General features: G+C 38.1%; 1 protein-coding gene across 8 annotated transcripts in view; it reads left to right on the forward strand.

Annotated features, from left to right (window-relative positions):
• Positions 1-8,622: 8,622 nt before the first annotated feature.
• Positions 8,623-22,325, forward strand: part of LOC120781719 (voltage-dependent L-type calcium channel subunit beta-2) — a 616,781-nt gene continuing 603,078 nt past the window's right edge. For 2 of the 8 annotated variants that reach the window (XM_040113958.1, XM_040113956.1), the window contains exon 1: positions 8,623-8,740. The gene's annotated coding sequence lies outside the window, so the exon portion shown is untranslated. The other 6 variants (XM_040113952.1, XM_040113954.1, XM_040113959.1 and 3 more) reach the window with 3 other exon arrangements.

A 22,325-nucleotide genomic window follows, 5' to 3' on the forward strand; every position in this document is an offset into this window, starting at 1 on the left:
CACGACTTCCGGTATTTGACCAAGTATCCTCTGGGTAGCCTAAGAACATCCGTTCGAAGGTGAGCTAAAGTGAGAAGGCGAAACATCCCCTGCATAGGGTTGTGTGCTGGGTTTGGGACCCGCCACGTAAAAAGCCTACCCCAATGAAAAACGACAAACCGCCTCGGATGAGAAACCCCTCTTTTGATGACGACCATGGCAAACGAAATAAGGACAACGATATCAGGGCATGCACCTGGAATGTCCGGTCCCTTAATTGGGAAGGTGCCACTGCCCAGCTGGTTGATGTCCTCGTGAAAATAAAGGCTGACATCACCGCCGTCCAAGAAATGCGATGAACGGGGCAAGGACAGAGACGAGTAGGTCCTTGTGACATTTACTACAGTGGCCATATAAAGGAGCGCAAGTTTGGTGTAGGATTCGTGGTGGGAGAGAGACTCCATCGCCGAGTACTATCATTCACTGCGGTGAATGAACGTCTAGCCACAATCCGCATCAAAGCGAGGTTCTTCAACATATCGCTGATTTGCGCCCACGCCCCGACGGAAGAGAAGGACGATGTGACCAAACATGTCTTTTATGAGTGCTTGGAGCGCACTTATGAGAGCTGCCCCCGCCACGATGTTAAAATCGTGATTGGCGACTTTAACGCCAGGGTGGGTAAATAAGGTATCTTTGGCACGACGGTCGGTAAATTCAGCCTCCACGACGAAACATCCCCAAATGGGTTGAGGCTGATTGACTTCGCCGAGGCCCGAAATATGGTTATCTGTAGTACTAGATTCCAGCATAAAAAGATTCATCAAGCTACCTGGCTGTCTCCGGATCGATCATGTTGTGATAGACGGAAGACACGTCTCCAGTGTTTTCGATGTGCGTGCGCTCCGAGGTGCTAACATCGACTCGGACCACTATCTTGTTGCAGCTAAGATTCGCATCCGCCTCTATGCAGCAAAAAACGCACGCCACCAAACACAAAGAAAGTTCGACGTCGAGAAGCTGCAATCATAACAGACAGCCGAACGATTTTCTACTCGGCTTGCACTCCTACTCTCTGAGAGCACTCGTCAACAACTCGGTATAAGGAAACTGTGGGACGGCATTTCAAACTCCTTACGTACAGCTGCAACCGAAACCATTGGTTTTCGGAAAGTGCAAAAGAACAGCTGGTACGACGAAGAGTGCCGTGTCGCAGCGGAGAGAAAACAGACTGCCTACCTCGCAACGTTACGATCGACCCCTACACGTGCGGGATGGGATAGATACCGAGAGTTGAAGAGGGAAGCGAGACGCCTTTTCAGACAGAAGAAGAAAGAGGCCGAAATGCGTGAGTACGAAGAGCTTGATAAGCTGGCCGACAGGGGTAATGCTCGAAAATTCTACGAAAAAATGCGGCGGCTTACAGAAGGTTTCAAGACCGGAGCATACTCTTGTAGAACCCCCAAAGGTGATCTAGTCACTGAAGCCCAGAGCATACTTAAATAATGGAGGGAACACGTCTCCAGCCTGCTGAATGGGAGTGAACGCACAACACCAGGAGAAGGCGAACCCGATTCCCCAATCGATGACGATGGAGCAGACGTTCCATTACCCGACCATGAAGAAGTTCGAATAGCAATTGCCCGCCTGAAGAACAACAAAGCGGCAGGGGCCGACGGATTACCGGCCGAGCTATTCAACCACGGCGGCGAAGAACTGATAAGGAGCATGTATCAGCTTCTTTGTAAAATATGGTCGGCCGAAAGCATGCCCAACGATTGGAATTTAAGTGTGCTATGCCAAATCCATAGGAAAGGTGACCCCACAATCTGCGCCAACTACCGTGGGATTAGCCTCCTCAACATCGCGTTTAAGGTTCTATCGAGCGTATTGTGTAAAAGATTAAATACCACTGTCAACAAACTGATTGGACCTTATAAGTGTGGCTTCAGACCTGGAAATTCAACAACCGACCAGATATTCACCATGCGCCAAATCTTGGAAAAGACCCGTGAAAGAAGAACCGACACACACCACCTCTTCGTCGATTTCGAAGCTGCTTTCGACAGCACGAAAAGGAGCTGCCTTTATGCCGCGATGTCTGAACTTGGTATCCCCGCAAAACTAATACGGCTGTGTAAGCTGACGTTGAGCAACACCAAAAGCGCCGTCCGAATCGGGAAGGACCTCTCCGAACCGTTCGATACCAAACGAGGTTTCAGACAAGGCGATTCCCTATCGTGTGACTTTTTCAACCTGCTTCTGGAGAAAATAGTTCGAGCTACAGAACTTAATAGAGAAGGTACCATCTTTTATAAGAGTGTACAGCTGCTGGCGTATGCCGATGATATTGCTATCATCGGCCTTAACACCCGCGCCGTTAGTTCTGCTTTCTCCAGACTGGACAAGGAAGCAAAACAAATGGGTCTGGTAGTGAACGAGGGCAAGACGAAATATCTCCTGTCATCAAACAAACAGTCGTCGCACTCGCGACTTGGCACTCACGTCACTGTTGACAGTCATAACTGTGAAGTCGTAGATAATTTCGTCTATCTTTGAACCAGCGTAAACACCACCACCAATGTCAGCCTAGAAATTCAACGCAGGATAACTCTTGCCAACAGGTGCTACTTCGGACTGAGTAGGCAATTGAGAAGCAAAGTCCTCTCTCGACAAACAAAAACCAAACTCTTTAAGTCAATCATAATTATGCTATATGGTGCAGAGGCTTGGGCGATGTCAATAACTGATGTGTCGACGTTGCGTGTTTGCGAGAGAAAAGTTCTGCGAAAGATTTATGGTCCTTTGCGCGTTGGCCACGGCGAATATCGCATTCGATGGAACGATGAGCTGTACGAGATATACGACGACATTGACATAGTTCAACGAATTAAAAGACAGCGGCTACGTTGTCCGAATGGACGGAAACACTCCAGCTCTGAAAGTATTCGACGCTGTACCCGCCGGGGGAAGCTGAGGAAGATGAAGACCTCCACTCCGTTAGAAGGGCGAGGTGGAGAAGGACCTGGCTACGCTTGGAATATCCAATTGGCGCCACGTAGCGAAAAGAAGAAACGACTGTCGCGCTGTTGTTAACTCGGCTATAATCGCATAAGCGGTGTCTACGCCAATTAAGAAGAAGAAGAACTCGCTTCATTCATAAAAGCAAACATCATTGTCTCCTCGAACATGCATTTGCCTCTTTTCGCGACGAAGGCATAAGCTAAAAATAATAAATTGAACAACTGTCCGATGTTCCTCTAAAAGGAAAACTGACAACCCCGCAAACTTGCAAAAGCTTTTGTCGATTTAAAATATATTCAATTCTTAAATATTTTCCCGCGGTTCGCAAAATTCTTCGTCGATATGTATACAAGCTCATACATAAACATACATATTTACCTAACATCGCACCGTGAACCTTCTCTACGAACCTTTCCATTCTCTGACACAACCAAGGTCGTAGAAAGATGTTAAAGGGCCTGGCCCAAGGCTGGCTGGCTTTAATTGCTTTGCTGTGGGAACTACCAAAACTGAATAGAACTATACTTTAGCATATGAAACGAGACCAAATGTACTCTTGCTTCAAGCGCTTAAAGTTTCAAATAGCTCTATGTTCTATTTGCCAGCGCTTTTGAAAATAGATTTTATAACTATAGTTGCCAGTCGGTACTTTTTTCTTTCTATAATGGCACACAACATTTTATCACATAACCATTTATTTGCTAAAAAGTAGTTCAATTAAATTTAAAAAAATACTTAAACTATTACTGTTTTGTTTGGCGTTTTGATCCGCAAGATATTAAGTAAGTGGCAACCGTGCTTTGAGCTCTGACAGCGCTCAAAGCGTTTATTTGGTCATACAAGCATTTAAAGTACGAAAAGTCAACGATACCAAGTAAAGCCTGCCAGCCTGGACCTTACGGAGCATCTCGACAGGTTAAAGTTTATGGCATACTAACTGTCAAATTTATTTCCATTGCCGTTGCTAAATCTGTATGTGGGTATTTGCTATGATAACATAATAGGGTTATTCTCTTGCTCTTGCAAAACCCTTGCACGGTGCAAGAATTGCATATATTTCCTCGTGGTGCACCGGCACAACAACAAACGCACGCAGAGAATTATTTGCAATGGCTGTAAAATATGTCAGACCAAAACCTATGTATATTTACGTGCAATGTCACGCAAAAATATAATTGCAACCCTGTTTTAGCTGTCATTTTACTTAAATTCATATTTTGATGTTAAATTGTTGAGGAAGGTAAATTTTAAATAGATTTTATAATTTCTATTTAAATTATAAAGATTTGTTATAGTTTTTTTGTTAAGAATGAATACAGAATGTGCGCCAATTCACAATAGCCATGCACAATAGTCATTTACAATAAATTGACCGAATCAGCCGTTCATATATCACCAGATTCTGCAATGGGTGCTCTCGTGCCTTTGTATATTTCGGTATGGGATTTTTGCAATCTGCAATCTTGCAAGAGCAAGAGAATACCCCTAATAATTTGCGAAAAGGCGTCGGGTAGGTAGATTGGAGCAAATGTAGCGCATGCCTTGAAGTCTTGAAGGGTAGTTTTCAGCTCTCAAGAAATGTAAAAACTTCATATAAAAAAACGCTTAAGAAATTGTCAAGAAAATTTCCTGCGGTAAATTTTCTTATGCTAATATGCAGCTCTGAAGAAATCTAGTACCAATTTTTAATAAGTTTTTTAATAAAATACGAATATGACATTCGCTGTTTCTGCTAAGAAACTTGAAATCAACAATTGTCTCTTGAAGGAAATTTAAAATAATCGCTAAATTCATCTTAAATGAGTTAAAATTATTATTATGAAGTATATATAGTTGCATAAAACTTGTCAATCATCAACAACATTCCTTAAATCTCAATGAAAATATTTATTTTACTACACACACACATGCATACTATACACTCAAAGTTTATTTTCTTTAATAATAAGGAATTTTTTTCTTGAGCTCTTCGAAATTTTAATAAAAATGGATACCGGGATTCTGTAACCCGTCTCTAGTCTCTATTTGAGACATTTTGAGGTAAAGTCTCAATTTGTGACTAGTTACTATCCACTAAACTGTCTCTAGCGCTAGCCTCAAAAATTGCCTCAAATTTGAGACCTGATAGTTGGCAGGTCACAAAACTAAATAGAACTCTTGTCTGTCATTTTGAATATACTGAATAGAGATCATCATTGATATTAATCGATTGTCGGTTTTATATATTTTGTAGCAACCCAAACACGAAAAGGTTAAAAATAAATCAATTTTACATAAATTTCGTAAATATTATGAAACAAAGTCAACATATATTTTTAATTTAATTGGTAATTATGATTTTTCCATAAGTTACTAACTGTCAAACGTATTGGGCATTTGCAAGCATACTATAATCATTTGCGCAAAGGCGTAGGGTAGGTAGGTTCGAGCCAGTGGCGTAACTACAACTTCGGGTGCCCGGGGTCAAGGATGTTCTGCCGGCCCTCTTTATCTACCTACCTACAATTTTCATGGTCTTCGATATTAAGTATATAAAATTTAGGAACTAGAAGCCACGCAAATTCTGAAGTTCCAAAATTCTCACAATACAGTTTTTGAGGAAATTGATAGTAAATTTACAAAACATCTTATTAAAAGCCATAGAAAAAACCCATTTTCGCCCTATATCTTGTACACTTTTGAAACAATTTGCAGGAATTTTTGCCCGAATTGGAGTTTTTAAATACCATTTTTGAAAATTTGGAGAAATAAAAGTACTTGTTACATTCAAAACATAGGATAACTGTGAGAGTGACACGTCGCTAGACAAAGCTAGAAAAGTGCATCTTTAAGTTCGTTCACTATTTTTAAGAAAGATATAAGCCAAAAGATAAAAGACAAATTCAAAGACTGAAAAGTATCCGAGTAAAAATTTATATTTTTCATTGTTATTCAGATTATTATATTGTGAGTGCACAACTCTTTATCTTTTATAATAAATTTTGTAAAAAAATTTGTTGAAGTATTTTTCTGAAAAACGTCCCAAGACGTTGCGCCCGGGGCGACGGCCCCCTTCGCCCCAGCTAGCTACGCCACTGGTTCGACCTGATGTAGCGAAATGCCGTAGAGTAGGTAGCTGATGTAGCGCATGTTTTGAGCTCTTGAACTCCTTAAATCTTTCATGTAGAAAATAAAAAAAGGATAAAGATGCTTTTTTCACAAATGTATTTCTGGGAAAAATAAGAAGTCATATTTTTAGACTACTATATAATAATTGCGGCATAAATTTTATATGACAATTAAAATAATAAATTAAAAATGAGGAATGATATTTTGATTTATGCATGTATAAGTTCATTAAATTTAAAACTTCGCTCATTCCCAACCCATTTTGCATAATTTTTCTGTAAATTAATAATATTAAACTAAATATTAATTTTTGGAAAAATGTTATTTTAAAAATGTATTTTATTTCTATAATATAACACAACCGTCTTAACACTCGCTTTACTAAATTTCATATTACCGAAATGAAAATGCCGTCGGCATATGTGCAAATGGGATATGTTGCCTCTTCGAAATTTTCATAGAAATGAAAACTGCGCTGTCAAACTGCTGAAGTGACAGCTTATAGCTTATACCATGTTCAGACCAAAAATTTAGAAGATTAGATTATATTTAAGCATTTCATAAGCCAACAGTGTTCTCAAGGCCGTTAGAAAGATCAAAAAAACAGCTGTTATTGTCATTCAAGGATTCACATCGCTTAATATTTATCAAAAGAAAAGATTGTCATACAGTATTTTGAAATAAAAAAACGGCTTTTTTAAATATTTGCCATATAATAGAAATAATGGATGCATTTTTTCATTTGTTAAGTCGATTTTCTGATGAAATTAAATTCATTGCTTTAAAAAAATTTGTTTGTTTACATTTTTTTCCCTTTGTAGTGCCTAAATCAGCTGTGATAATGTAACAGATTTCCAGTGCTGACAAGTAGATTGCGCAAAATCAGAGTCACACAGAGAGATTTAGCGTGAATCAGTTTCAAATCATTTCAATAAAGTGATTTGGAACTGTCATTTTTGTATGACGAAATCTTGATAAATTTTTAAGATTAGTGGAATAATCCATTCAACAGCCGAAATCATGTGATTAAGTGTCGGTCTGAACATGGTATTACGATATATGGCAAACTAGTTAGTATTCTATATCTAGTAAGCTATGAGCAATGTGGAGTCTCCACAGGCAATAGACACGGCAATGCAGGTAGCAGCGCTATTACACGAGGCAACTTTTGTTGCGGCAACTCTTGGTTTATAGGCGAGGGGGCGACGAGGAGAGGGGAATCGCGCCGAGTTTCCAGTGTTCAGCAACTCGCTTTGTGTTCTTATTCGTAACAGTTCGCTGCGACGTTTTTCGGCATTCGTGTTCTTTCTTTCGTAGTACATAATTTCATTTGCGAATCTTTTTTTGAAATTAATATTTTGAATAAATTTAAAAAATGTAATTTCATCTTTTGGTAAGTAATTTGCAAATATGTATACATATTTACATAATATAATATAAATATTTTAGAAAATGTAGTATGACGATAAAATCTAATTAATTAAAGATATTGTGAAATGTATGGAGGAAGCCATACAATTTGATTCAGACGATAGTAAAACGGTGATATATGTTTGTTTTAATAAATAAATGTATTTCTTAATTGACAGAGCTGATTAATATATGTGATAGAGTGGCCCAAATACCTATAAGGAAAAAGAAACGACAATGGGTTAAAGTAAAGTGAAAGGGAATGAGAAAAAAACTCGAACAGAGTTGCGCAACACATGCTGCTCGCACATGAATCGCCCGAGAATTAGCAACAGAAGTTGCTTCATGTAATAGCGCGCTAGTATTTTATAAATTCTATCCTGTCGAGATGCCCCGTTAAGAATTGAGTCAAATGAAGTGGTGAACACATAGAGCGCGACAAACTGCAGCAGCACGACAGTGAACTGAAAACGTCGTTGTTCATATTACTACATGTACATTTTGAGAAGCAACAACAGCACAATGGCCGGCATGTACACAAAACAACGCAGTTGTCCATTTTGTATGTACACAATTTCGTTGTGGCCATACTAATTCCTTTCACTTCAATGAAATTTTAATATTTTGTAAAAATGAAATTTTTTATGCAAAAAATAAGTAAATAGGTAAATTTTTGCTTTAAATTATCAATTGTTATTACAAATGATATAATAGAGCTATAATATAGCTATTTTATGCTTTTATTTGTAAAATAACGTCAAGTTTGTTAGAGCTGTGAATAATTTTACATTTTACATATTAGTGGCATCACCACTCTACCTCCTCTTTCTATCTTCCATTCTACTGTCGTCCTACTGTCGTTGGCAAAAATAGGAGGATATTGAAGTTAGCGAGAACGACAACTGTCGGCCTGCAGTCGTGTAGTCGTGCAGCTGACAAAATAACATTGCCTTTAAGAACGTGTGTATTTTATTATTTGACAGATGTAGTTTGCAGTCTGTCGCTCTCTATGTGTTCAGCGCTTGAGTAAAACTTAAAAAAACAAAAGTTGCTGCGTTTAAACAGAGACTTTCACTACGTACCGAGGAACGTTATGTCAGTAATAAATAGATGTGCGTTTATGGAAGTCGATTCAATGTGAAATGTGCGGTATATATTACAATTTCGGTTAAGATATAATATTAAATAAATCATATTCTGTCTTTGTACCATATCAGAAGTAAATAAAATTGTTTAAAGAGTGAATTAATATTTTTTAAACGGAATTCTTAAGGATTTATAAACTACTAACTAAACTAAAAATCAATAATAGAGAACAAAGTGAATGTGTCTTGTGAAATATCTGATAACAATAATAATTAGTGGTATAGTGGAAAATTTGGGGAAACTTTAGTATACCATCCCACGATATCAGGGTTAAAAGTGGTATGGTTTGATAGTGCTGATGCTCCAGATTAAGAATATATATAATTATTGCCGCCGCAAACTTATAGTTTTCGAGATATTTGCATTTAAAGTTGAAAATTTTGCAAATTTAATTTTGCAATTTCTCGACTTATGGTTAGTTTTTCTTCCGTATTATGCTCTTTTTGTACACTTACAATTCACTACAATATTTCTACATATTTATTTTTTATTAATATTTTAGATATTTGCTTAAAATAAGCATTTTATATTTTACATAAATATTACTACACGCACAATAACTATAAGTGTTCCGTGTTGTCAAATAATAAGTATTGCCATATCTACACATTTATCAAACGAATAAAAAATAGGTTTATACGCCAAATACATAAATCATTATCCTTTTTCTTGCTATATCATGACTTTTAACCCTGAAATCGTGGGATGGTATACTAAAGCCGACCCTAGATTCATACCCTACGGTGCAGTATACAATTTTATTTTCAAATTGGCACCGCTCCGCTCATTATTGTAAGAGATACTTTTCCTTTCTTGTTATTGAGTAGGAATGGAAAGAGGCAACCAAACTGTCCAAATGAATGTAAACAAGCACTGGGTAAATTTTAGAATAGCATTACCCGATTTCGGGGTTAAAATGGGTATCAACGGATAGAGGAGGGGGAATGTTCGTTCCAGTATACCTTTTTGAAGAGGTTTTGTGCAAAGGGGGAAGCGGATGGGGGCTTGCTATCATTTGAAAGGTAATGAATGGAGCTTTTGAATAATAACACCCTTCCCCCCTAGGACCACGGGGGCTCTAGGGCTGCCTCCTGGAAATGGTGTAAAAACGTAGTTTTTCCGTACAATTTTCACTAATTATTATAAAATTTATGTATTTTTACGCATAGAGTGACTTTGTTTATTATTTTAATGAATTAAAATGGAAATCCACTTTATTTAAATAATAAAAACACTGAAAATTAAAAATTGTATATGTGTCGGTAATAATGCATACCCTCTTCAGACCCGAGCATGATCTAAACATGGTTTTAATGTATTTTTTTGGTTTTTTGTAGTTGTGGAGGTATAAAAAAAAACACATGCTTTGAAAGATATAAACATTTTTATTTGTAAGTATGGAAAAAATGGGTTGCACATATGTGTACTTCAGGTCTCACTTAGGTTATTTCGAGTTGAGATTTTTCATGGTGTGATAGTCTTCAAAACAATTATTTTTTAAAATACATAGGTAGATATTACATTTTACACAAATGGTGCGGCAACGTGAAGAGCACTTCGGATGACGACATTTTGAGGCGAAGTTATTGTCTACGAATCTCGGCTGATGACCAACATTGTCCAGTCTAGTTTCGGTTTGTGGCTGTGCGATAATCTGGCGGCGTTTCTTTGCAGGAGGCTCATCATCATAGTCTAATTCATTGTCTGTAACATTCAAACGGGATCTTTTAGAGGCACTGGTGCTGGCACGAGAAGTGGTTCCAGGAAGTTCAACTCTTCCGCCTGCATAGTTCATCATCGCTTTGGCCAGATTAAGTCTGTATGGGAGTAGTTCTAATTTGTCCTTGCGTTGCATGTCTTCTTCAGCACAGCAACGCCTGTACATAATCCAACAATTGAAGGCAATTAGGTTCAAAAATTCATTTCAATTTCAACCAAATCAATAAAAATACCGCAAGACTTTTTTGACAACCCATTATAACTTTATGAGACTATGGGAAACTCCTAAATATAACTTCAAAGAAATTAATTGTAAGGATTTAAAAAAGTATTTGTCCAGCGATAAACCATATCCAACAATTGAAGGCAATTAGGTATGGTTGCTTCCGATTCTGTTGGCTTTTCCTTGCCTTGATTAAAACACGTGCTTTAACTTTTATCTATACTAATACTTTTATTCGGAAAGTGGCGTGTTCTAGATGAATATGCGTAAAAGAATAAAAGTGGTGTGATTTCTGTTAGAATGCGCCGAAGAATGAGAATGAAAGAATAATGACAGTTCTGCGAACTGCGGTGCAGATTAATTAATGAGTGCTGCAAAACCATCGAATTGATGGTGCTTCCCTTGGGTGTTAGGTGTGTTCGCATACTACACTGCCACAACCAGCCCCCCTTTCAATCTGTGTGTGCTTACAGACACAGACGTTTAGGGAATCGAACTTTTCTTCCCAGGCGAGTTGTGGTTTTTACTTGATGGTCGCTGATCTCAGTTGGAGTAGGCCCTGCGTTCTCGTCGATAATGTTGTTTGCGTCGGTAAATGCAGCTTTCAGCCTGTCGATTGAAATTTTTCTAATTTTGTTTCGGATGTCCAGAGTGAAATATTTCGGATGACGTTTTATTACTGCGAATGGTCCGTCATACGACTGCTGCAGTGGTGGTCCATTGATGGAGTTCCTTTTGTATGAAAGGTTTTATTTTTGTGCGGTGTGCCGTTTGCGTCGGTCGTATCGATTCCATTGCATGTCTGAATTCTTGAACAAACTCTGCTCTGTTTTGGTACGGCTTCGGTTCGGTAAAAATTCTGTTGGTAGTCCCAAGCTTTTTCCGTGTATGTGCTCTTTAAATATCGATCGAAGTCCAAGCATGATGAGCGGTAACTCGATTGCCCAGTTTCGCCGATCTTTACATTTTAGTGCTGCTTTTAGTGTACGATGAAAACTCTCAACCAAACCGTTGGCTTGGGCATCATATGCGGTTGTGCGGAGGTGACGTATACCTAGTCTTTCGTTGAGCTGCTTAAAAACTTGACATTCAAATTGTCGCCCCTGTTCCGTTGTAATTTTAGAAGGTACACCAAATCGCGTGATCCATGTTACTATGAGTGTGGTGGTGACAGTTTCAGCCGTTATGTTCTTGATAGGTGCTCCTTCTGGCCATCGCGTAAATCTGTCGACGATCGTTAGTAGGTATCGGTAATCGTTTGATGGCGGTAGTGGGCCGACTATGTAAATGTTAATATGGTCAAAACGTGACTCTGTGGTATCGTACCGTCCGGGTGTGGTCTTATTATGCCGCTGAATTTTCGATTTTTGGCATGGTATGCACTGCCTTGCCTAGGTTGCAACGTCCTGGTGAATGTTGGGCCAGACGAATCTTTGTTTGATGAGTCGGGTAGTCGCTCGAATACCAGGATGTGCGATGCCGTGTGTAGCGTTAAAAATTGTTTTGCAACATGACTTCGAAATTTAAGGTTTGCATTTGTTGTTTGAGATATGGCAATATATTTGTTGTGCTGAATTGAGCACGGGCATCTTAGTCAAAATTATGACCTCGTAGTCGATAGGTTCGGGTTGCATTACATTGATGCGTGAAAGGAAATCGGGTACTGTGTTTTCTTTACCTTTTACGTAACGTACATATATCAGTCGTAAATTGGCTGACGTAATGCTTTGCGCATTAAGGCGCCTAATTGGGTTGCAATTAATATCTATCTGATCAAAATTATGTTTTGTCAGATCCTCGAGCCGCTGCCTCAGATTTATTAATAATGAAATAAACAATGAATGATGGTCGATGTAAGTATTTAAATTGGAATTAATTTTAATTTTTTACTTGCATGCAATACAAGCTAATAGTATGGATTGGCATTGAGTGAACGAAAGCCCAATAATATCGCATATGGGTCTAAATGACCCTTTATACCTGAAAAACATATCACTGCCAAGTATGTATATTTCGATATGTTCACTCTATGGAAGCTTTTAAATCTAGCAATTTTTTAATTAAAAAAACACCCCTAAAGTGAGAAAAATTGCCCTGAGGAATTTTTTTAAGAAACTGAATGATCCACAAGAATCCGTGATGTAAACAATTTAATTAAATGGTTCAATATGTATATGTACATATATACGGCCGAGCTATTCAAACACGGGGGCGAAGAACTGATAAGGAGCATGCATCAGCTTCTTTCTAGAATATGGTCGAAAGCATGCCCAACGATTGGAATTTTAGTGTGCTCTGCCCAGTTCACAAAAAGGGAGACCCCAAAATCTGCGCCAACTACTGTGGGACAAGTCAACATCGCGTACAAGGTTCTATCGAGCGTATTGTGTGAAAGATTAAAGCCCACCGTCAACAAACTGATGGAACCATTATAGTTTTAGGCCTGGCAATACAACAACTGAACAGATATACGTCATCCTTGGAAAAGACCTGGGAAAAGAAAATCGACAAACATCACCTCTTCGTCGATATCAAAAAAGCTTTTGACAGCACGAAAAGGTCCTGCCTTTATCTCGGCATGTCAGAATTTGGTATCCCACAAAACTAATACGGCTGTGTAAACTGAAGTTGAGCAACAGCAAAAGCTCTGTCAGAATCGGGAAGGACCTCTTCGAGCCGTTTGATACCAATCGAGGTTTCAGACAATGCAGCTCCTTATCGAGCGACTTCTTCAACCTGCTGCTGGAGAAAATAATTCGAGCTGCAGAACTAGCAGAGAAAGTACCATCTTCTATAAGAGTATACAGTTGCTGGAGTACGCTGATGACATTCTCTCTCGATGAAAAAAAAAACAAAACTCTATAAGTCACTCATTATTCCGGTCCTGCTATATGGTGCAGGGGAATGGACGATGACAACATCAGATGAGTAGACGTTACGAGTATTCGAGAGAAAGGTTCTGCGGGAGATTTATGGTCCTTTGCGCGTTGGTCACGGCGTATATCGCATTCGATGGAATGAGATATACGAATAGTTCAGCGAATTAAAAGACAGCGGCTACGCTCCGAATGGACGAAAACACTCAAACTCTGAAAGTATTTCACGCAGTACCCGCCGCGGGTAGCAAAGGAAGAGAGAGACCTCCACTCCGTTAGAAAGACCAAGTGGAGAAGGACCTGGCGTAAACGATTTCTACGTTAGTAAAGAAGAAGAAGATATGAACATAAGAATCCGTAATGTAAAAAAATTTCACCGAGAGGTTTAAAATATACATAAATTATTTTTCATTAAAATTTTTTTAATTTATAGGGTTAAGGTACGCAAATACAGAGGAAAAAATATCCCTGAAAAGGATGTATTTTATTTTTTTTTTGTGAAAAATCTTTTTATTTATTGAATCTGCTTTTTGTTTTAAAAGCGTGTTTGATCGCAGGAATGTACCAAAGCATTAGCCAAAGGATTTGGGTGAGCTCTGAGTTCAGATATATGAATAATTCTGCAGTCTTCTACTTATTTTTTACCATAGAAATACCAAGGTCTTTATGGATATTTTCATTACGCATGTATCATGGTGAACAAGTGATTGTTCTAAGCATTTTTGATTGGAACCTTTGAATTATATCAATATTAGTTGCACAGATCGTACTCCACAGTTGAATGCCATACATCCAAATTGGCTTTAAAAGCACTTTGTTGACTAGGCTAAGTGTAGAGTTTTTATTTAATTGCCAATTTAAATTTGTGGCTCTTATCTTCATGCAAGTTATTTTACTAGATATGTGTTTTCTCCATGTAAGTCTTCTAACTAGATGAATACCAAGATAAATTACTTCATTCGCTTGGGGTACTAAAAAATTGTTAATTTTTACTACTCGTACCGGACACATTTTTGGTCTTAGCGTAAACGTAACATGCTTACACTTTTATACATTCACATTTATATGCCAGATAGCTAGCCATTCTTCGATAGAACTTAAGTGCTCTGCTAATATTTTTTATACTTTTATGTGGCATTTCTTACGGCTCACTAAAGCTGTGTCATCCGCAAAAGTTGATGTCAACACATTATTAGCTTTTGGAAGATCTGCTGTATATATGGTGTATAGAGTTGAGCCTAAAACGCTGCCCAGTGGTAAACCGGCCCTTATCTTTAACCCTAAATTGTCTATTTTTTAAATAAAACTCCAATGTTTTATACAATTCTAAAGGTATAATGTTTTTAATCTTATATAAAAGCATTCCATGCCACACCTTATCAAACGTGTGAGCTACGTGTAGAAATATAGCTGAACAGTACTCTCTGTGCTCAAATGTTTTTCTTATTTCGTTAGTAATTCTATTTACTTGCTCTATCGTGCTACGTTTTCACGAAACCCGAATTAGTGGTTGGTATTATATAATATTATTTTCGTGGAGGAAAGGAGACATCTTTGATAGTAACACTTTTTCAAATATTTTGATAAGACAGGGTAGAAGACTGATTGGTCTGTATGAAGACGGCTTTGTTAAGTCTTTCCCAGGTTTATCTATCAAGATAATCTGCGACTTTTTTAATGAATGAGAATAGTATCCGATATTAAGAATTGCACTGAGGAGCAAAGAGAGCACTTCTACAGTATTGTTTGGTAACGCAATTAGCATTTTTGGGGTAATATTATAATGTCCTGGTGACTTTTTTAGCTTAAGTTTTTTTTATTATTCTAATCATTTTGGAAAGTGAAGTCTTAGAAGACTCGAGTGACTCGTTAACTGTGTTGGGTTGGTTTGGGCAATTTGGTTGAAATTCCTTTTCTAGGTGATCTGCAAAATAATTAGCCTTTTCCTCGTCACTTTGAGCCCAATTTCCACCCATGTCTCGTATAGGCTTGTTGGAGTTAGTTCGTGGCTTCAGGGACTTTTGGGCTTTCCAAAGGGAATTTTGATTGTTCGAATTTGGACATAGCTTCTTTATATACTCGTACTTTTCAGTGTTGAATTCTTCCTTACGTTTAAGCGCTTTTTTTAATTTACTGACAGCAGATTTTAATTGAAGCTGACTGGAAGGGGAAAGATTTATCTGCCGTTCTCGTCTCGCACGCCTTTTTCTACCCTGAACAGGGTATATTAAGTTTGTCACGAAGTTTGTAACACCCAGAAGGAATCGTCGGAGACCCTATAAAGTATATATATAAATGATCAGTATGTCGAGCTGAGTCGATTTAGCCATGTCCGTCTGTCTGCCCGTCTGTCCGTCTGTCTGTCTGTATATATACGAACTAGTCCCTTAGTTTTTAAGCTATCGTTTTGAAATTTTGCAAACGTCATTTTCTCTTCAAGAAGCTGCTCATTTGTCGGAATGGCCGATATCGGACCACTATAACATATAGCTGCCATACAAACTGAACGATCGGAATCAAATGCTTGTATGGAAAACTTTCACATTTGACAAGATATATTCACGAAATTCGGTATATGTACATTATTTTCTAAGGCAACAATGTAATCTCTGAAGAAATTTTTCAGATCGGTTAACTATAGCATATAGCTGCCATACAAACTGAACGATCGGAATCAAGTTCTTGTATGGACAACTTTCACATTTGACAAGATATATTCACGAAATTTGGTACATATTATTTCCCAAAAGCAACAATGTAATCTCCGAAGAAATTGATCAGATCGGTTGACTATAGCATATAGCTTCCATACAAACTGAACACATAGTTACTAACAGAAATGCCCCTGTGAAGGGTATTTAGCTTCGGTGCAACCGAAGTTAACGTTTTTTTCTTGTTTCATTTACAAACTTTTTAATTTTTCTATTAGAGATTTTTTTGAAACCAAGCGGCTTATAGTTTTTGTTTGGTGTTGCTACAGCTGAGTTAGTTATTATATCATTGAGTTCTCTTATGCTTTCGTTAATATCTCTCCCTGTATGTATTTATTTATACTTTAGCCAATTCGTTTTATAAGATGTTAGACCCACTTTTGGATCAACGGATACAGGTTGCTCACATATCTTTATTAGGTCAGTGCATGTATCAACTGTTATATGCGATTCAGTTATATTTTTGATGACAGCAACATCATTTAAATCTGGTATGTTGCTACTATCACTAGGCCAATAAGCCGGGTTACCAGGAGACATTATGTCAAGGTTATTGTGCCTATTTATAATAGTGTGATACAGCTGTCGTCCTTTCGGATTAATTAGTCGTGAGCCCTAATACGTGTGTTTTGCATTGTAATTTCCACCTGCTAGAAATCTAGGGCCTAGTGTTCCAAAAAAGTTTTTAAATTGGATGTCTGTAATTTTAAACCGAGGTGGGCAGTATATGGCCGTTAGGTTTAAGTCCCCGCAGCGGTTTTTTATAGTTATTGTTGTAGCTTGTAATTGCGCTGTGGCATAAGATTCTAATGCGTGGTGATTTAATCGTCGAATCGTCGGGCCGAAAAATTATATTTTTCTCCAAACACCTAAAGTCAATGTCAAAATAAAATTCATAAAGAATATACTCCGAATAGACATCCTGCCAATCAAGATTGCTACTTTTTTCAGGAAAAAATTATATCCTTAAACTCTTAACGTACAAATATTCTCGTTCAAAATGCCTAGTACCATCTTACTCTTATAATACATTCAAAATTATATGCCTATGGCAAAACCAATTACGAATCCAGTATAAGGTTTCCGACTATAGTCGATCCGATGCAAGAAGAAGAATCTTGCCTTAGTTAATTAAAATCAAATTAAATTGAATCTAGCGCCCCCTGGTGGCGCAATCTACATATATGTCGGCTGTTGAGTTAGAATCTGCTAACTTTATCGATTGTTCAGTGAGAATTTCATGACATTTCACTGATTGGAAGTGAAGTTATTGCGTTTTAAGTATCAGTATGTTTGTTGAATCGGTGCGAAAATGAGTTTATGGCGATGATTGCCTATCCCGTAGCAGAGTGCATGAGTGGTTTCAACGTTTTCAAAGTGGTCGTGAGATCACGATCACCGGAAATTCCATCGAAACTGTGAGTGAATTCATCAAAAATCGGCCGAAATCATCATTGAAATTCATGGAAATGGAAACATCGATTTATCGATTTGGGAAAACAACATTTGGGAAAGGTGTGTGCACGGTTTGTTCCGCACATATTGAGTGATGACCAAAAATTGCTCAGAATTCGATCGACGCTTGCGACCGATTATTTGAACAAAAATCACATTTTAACCATTAACCGCTCTCCGTATTCACATGATATCGCACCGTGCGACTTCTTCTTTTTCGGAAAAATGCATTTGCCAATGAAAAGAAAGCGTTATGCAGACGTAGAGGCAATTCAAAAGGCTTGCACCGGCATACTGGCGGACATACCGGCCAGCGAGCTCAAACACTCGTTCGACATGCTTTGGACCGTGCAAAAAGCTGTATTGAAGCAGAAGGAGACTATTTTGAGTAAAATAAATTGATTTTGCCGAAAAACCATTTGTTCTGTTTTTTTTTTTTTTTGTAAAGTCCTGTTTACTTTAGAACGCTCCTTGTATAAAACGCTAATCCAAGCATGCAAAACACGAAGCCGGATTTGCCTTAGATGTATCCACGAGCAACTTCCGGTAGTGAAAATGATGCTTTTGTTTCTCCCCCTGTCCTTGCCGATACTGTTTTAGGTGCTGATGCTGATATAATCGCTGGATTTCATCTCCCTGGATGTCAATGGGTGGCATACTGGATAATACTTCAGCATCATTTATTAATTAAAGAATCGCCGGCTGGAACGCCCACAGCCTGTATTGGTCGTCATTCTTGATAGAGCAATATACATTTTGGTTGCTTTACTCCAGGTGTTCCTTAAATTTTAATTTGGAATCCAATATAACACCCAGATACTTCAGCTGCGGCTGTGAAGTAATCCCGCACTCCCCTAAAGTGAGCTTTATTTGTTCTAGTACCTTCCTAGCGATTATGAGTAAAACTTCAGTTTTTTGCTCCGGCAGTTCCAGACTCACAGAAGAGAATCAGTGCCGTAGATCATTTACGCACTCATTGCATTTGCTTCTTAGGTCGACTAATTGTTTTGCCACTGCTACCACCATGTGATCGTCCGCATATGCTACTAGTTTCACATCTTTTGGTTGCTGCCTTCTTAGCACCCCGTCATACATGAGCTTCCATAACAGCGGGCCTAACACTGACCCTTGGGGTACCACACTCGAGATAGAGTAGCTCTTGGCTCCTACGTTCGTATCATAAATCAGCTTTCTATTTTTAAAATAACTCGTTATAATGTTTATGAGTTATTCTGGGGCGCGAATTTTTTCAAGGGCTTTGATTATATGCCGCGTTGAACGCATTCTTGACATACAGGGTAATCAGCGCGCAGTACTTTTTCATGCCACCTCTCCATCTATATATTACATGTATATAGATATACATATGTGGGTTTTATACACACACATATGAGCTCATGCACAATGCATGCAAATTCATGGAGAAGCACAACATAAATTCATATATGTCAATGGTCTCTATGCAATTAATTGTTGTTGCAACAGCAAAAATATAGCGGAAACAACAACACTGTACTACCAGCGACAACGTAGACAACATATGACAAGAACGGCAACAACAACGACAACAAAACAACAGCAATGTAAGAACTACTATTTAAAAATAACAACAATCACAACATAAACCGAAGACAACAATGTTGGAGAAAAAATGTGACATCAGAAACAGCGAATATTCAAATACATCAACAACAAAAAAAACAAGGACTTTGTAATAGCAAGCGACCCACAATTACCGACACTAATAGGAACTAACGTCTCTGCATATCTGCCAATAGAAGCTGCCACAAATGAGATCTGCTTTTAGGCGTACAACATACATGACAAAGCTTTGACTAACCATACTATAACTACTACTCGTACTTCCCTTGTCTTGTTAGTCATGCAACTTGCAGCGGTAGCAGTAGCATGTGGCAAGCAGCATTGTGTAATGAATATCTTATTACGGTAAATTTGCTTTTGGAAGACGAACGACGACGCGATAAATGGTGAGCTTAGAAGTGAGTGCGGGAAAGTCCGTAATTCAAGACCTCAAATAGTTGTGTGTGTGTATGTGTGTACTTAGTCAAAGAATGTGTGAACAAACAACATCTTAATCTCAAGGTCAGAAAATCAAGTTGAAGGCTCCAAAAACAGACGAAGTTACCGAAGCTGACAACTATATAGGTAAAGTTGAAAGTGTATAATTGGATATTATTAGCAAGTAAAATTTAATAAATAATTATACTAAAAGTAAAATAATAAATTTCATCAACATCGATGCTACAATACCCACCACACTTACATTTCCTATGCCATAAAAGAGTACGAAAATACCTTAACCTCGAGTTTGATCGGTCAGTTTGTATGACAGTTATATGCTATAGACAACAATTTGTCCATTGGGACAATTTCTTCGGAGAATGTAGCGCTACTTTGGACAAGATCTGTGTCAAAATGTTGTAGAGATATTTTCCCAAATATAAAATGTTTTCATACTAATACTTGATTTTAATCGGTCAGTTTTTTGACAGCCATATGCTCTATAGGTCCGATATCAGCCATTCCGACGAAAGAGCTCTTTCTTGATAGAAAGAGACGTGTACAAAATTTCAGATCAATTTCTTTAAAAGCTGTGTGACTAGTTCCAGCAGGTGGATATACCAACGGTTATTTCATTGAAAAGCTGAACAAAAATTGTAAAGAATAGACCAGCTAGTTATTTTTATAATGAAATACTTTATTACGTACTATTAGCAAACGATTAGATGTACTTTTTCCAACATTTGAAATTCATTCGAAAATTATTCATATTGAGTCGGATTAAAAAAATAAAAGTCCAAAATTTAAATTAGTTTGCCTCAAAGAGCAACAAGAATATGTTTTACACAAAAAAAATTTGAATGTAAATTTTTGATAGAAAGACCCGTATATATGTATGTATATGTATATAGGACACCAGTAGGGTTGATTGTTTCAGTACGTTTAAGGTATCTTGATGAGGTTAGGTTAGATTAAAAGGTCGATCCGAACAAGAATCTCACTTCGACAGCTTAAAACGCTAGTTCGTTGTGTTACCTAAAACTTCTATATAACAGATAATAAGACCCTTACAAATCGTCAAGGCACAAATTTTTAGGGACGGCCAATATCAGCTTCGGCCATGTCTTCATTTCAACAACATTCTTGCAAAAGTCATGCAATGGAAGAGAAATTGCCTGAAAATTTTCACCTCACTCTTCTGCATACAGCTTGGACAACTAGCGCCCGACAATGTTTAGTCTTAGCGCGCGAATGCCTATTGGACAATGTCTAGTAAGAGCCTGGCAATATGAACAAAGGGCATGTACTCCAGTAGATCTCTTGTGTTTTACTCCAAGCCAAAAATATCTCGCAGTCGCACAGGAACTGGTCGTCGCCTTGCGCCTGTTAAGCACAAGTGAGGTCGATTATTGCAGTGCAAGATGCCAATGTAAATCCAGCTTCATCCCCTTCAATGTGCAAGATCGTCAGTTTTGCAGTTGCCAGCGATGCCGCTGCAGAAACGGAGCACCAAACCGAGTCTGATGTCTCCATTTTTCCGATACATTTGTTACTTCGCTCTACCTATGTACATTCGATGAAAGAAACTGGTATACTCAAGGCAAATTTTGAAAAGTAAAAATAACTAACCTAAAAAATTTAAATATAACGAAAATAGAGAAATAATAGAGTAAAGAGAATTCGCGACAACTGCCACCTATTGTCCGTCCGTCTGTTCGTCCGTCTGTCCGTCCGTCTGTCCGTCCGTCCGTCCGTGCAAGCTGTAACTTGAGTAAAAATTGAGATATCATGATGAAACTTGGTACACGTATTCCTTGGCTCCATAAGAAGGTTAAGTTCGAAGATGGGCCAAATCGACCCACTGCCACGCCCACAAAATGGCGGAAACCGAAAACCTATAAAGTGCCATAACTAAGCCATAAATAAAGATATTAAAGTGAAATTTGGCACAAAGGATCGCATTAAGGAGGGGCATATTTGGACGCAATTGTTTTGGAAAAGTGGGCGTGGCCACGCCCCCTACTAAGTTTTTTGTACATATCTCGGAAACTACTATAGCTATGTCAACCAAAGTCTACAAAGTCGTTTTCTTCAGGCATTTCCATATACAGTTCAAAAATGGAAGAAATCGGATAATAACCACGCCCACCTCCCATACAAAGGTTATGTTCAAAATCACTAAAAGTGCGTTAACCGACTAACAAAAAACGTCAGAAACACTAAATTTTACGGAAGAAGTGGCAGAAGGAAGCTGCACCCAGCCTTTTTTTTTAAATTGAAAATGGGCGTGGCGCCGCCCACTTATGGACCAAGAACCATATCTCAGGAGCTACTAGACCGATTTCAATGAAATTCAGTATATAATATTTTCTTAACACCCTGATGACATGTACGAAATATGGGTGAAATCGGTTCACAACCACGCCTTTTTCCAATATAAAGCTATTTTGAATTCCATCTGATGCCTTCTCTGTATAATACGAGTATAAACATTAGGAACCAATGATGATAGCGGAATAAAACTTTACAAAAATACGGTATTTGAAAAATATGTAAATGACGGATAATGAAATCTCGATTATCACTTTATCATGCGAGAGTATAAAATGTTCGGTGACACCCGAACTTAGCCCTTCCTTACTTGTTTTTGTC

The sequence above is a fragment of the Bactrocera tryoni genome, unplaced genomic scaffold (genome assembly GCF_016617805.1).
Source record: "Bactrocera tryoni isolate S06 unplaced genomic scaffold, CSIRO_BtryS06_freeze2 scaffold_7, whole genome shotgun sequence".
Taxonomy (NCBI): domain Eukaryota; kingdom Metazoa; phylum Arthropoda; class Insecta; order Diptera; family Tephritidae; genus Bactrocera; species Bactrocera tryoni.